Here is an 894-nt window from a genome sequence, read left to right on the forward strand (position 1 = left end):
ATGAAATTAAAAGAAAAAGGCTAGTGAAACTAGCTTAAGATGCCTTGGCATCACATCTACTGGAAGATCCACACTAATTCCTGTCAGAATTCTTACAAATCCGTGACACTGTTAAGACCAATGGAATGGATCCTGAGGTCTACAAACTTATGCTCTTTTCCTTTGCTGTTAGAGGCAGAGCTAAAATATGGTTGGATTCTCAACCTAAAGAAAGCTTAGACTCTTGGGAGAAGCTGGTTAACACTTTCTTGGCCAAGTTCTTTCCTCCCCAGAAGATGAGCAAAATCAGAGTAGAAGTTCAAACCTTCAAACAAAAAGAAGGTGAATCCCTCTATGAAGCTTGGGAAAGATACAAGCAACGGATCAGGAAATGTCCTTCTGACATGCTCTCAGAACGGTCTATCCTAGGCATCTTCTATGATGGTCTTTCTGAGATGTCCAAGATATCATTGAACAGCTCTGTAGATGGATCACTCCACCTGAAGAAAATGCCTGAAGAGGCAAGAGAACTCATTGAGATGGTTGCAAACAACCAATTTATGTACACTTCTGAGAGAAATCCTATAAACAATGGGGCAACTCAGAAGAAAGGAGTTCTTGAAGTTGACACTCTGAATGCCATATTGGCTCAGAATAAGATCTTGATCCAGCAGGTCAATATGATCTCTTAGCATTTGACTGGAATGCAAGCTGCAGCTGGCAGCACCCAAGAAGCTTCCTCTGAAGTAGAAGCTTATGATCCTGACCAACCCATGATGGAGGAGGTGAATTATATGGGAGAACCCTATGGAAACACCTACAACCCCTCATGGAGGAATCATCCTAACCTTTCATGGAAGGATCAACAGAAGCCTCAGCAAAGCTTCAATAATAATCAAGGTGGAAGAACCAGGA

The 894-nt window shown here is 41.9% G+C and overlaps 1 non-coding gene across 1 annotated transcript; it reads right to left on the reverse strand.

The window, feature by feature from the left end:
- Positions 1–281: 281 nt before the first annotated feature.
- LOC112738617 (small nucleolar RNA R71) lies at positions 282–390 on the reverse strand. Its single transcript, XR_003169567.1, has one exon. It is a non-coding gene; the product is annotated as a small nucleolar RNA R71 (small nucleolar RNA).
- Between the last annotated feature and the right edge of the window lie 504 nt (positions 391–894).

The sequence above is a fragment of the Arachis hypogaea genome, chromosome 13 (assembly GCF_003086295.3).
Source record: "Arachis hypogaea cultivar Tifrunner chromosome 13, arahy.Tifrunner.gnm2.J5K5, whole genome shotgun sequence".
Classification (NCBI taxonomy): domain Eukaryota; kingdom Viridiplantae; phylum Streptophyta; class Magnoliopsida; order Fabales; family Fabaceae; genus Arachis; species Arachis hypogaea.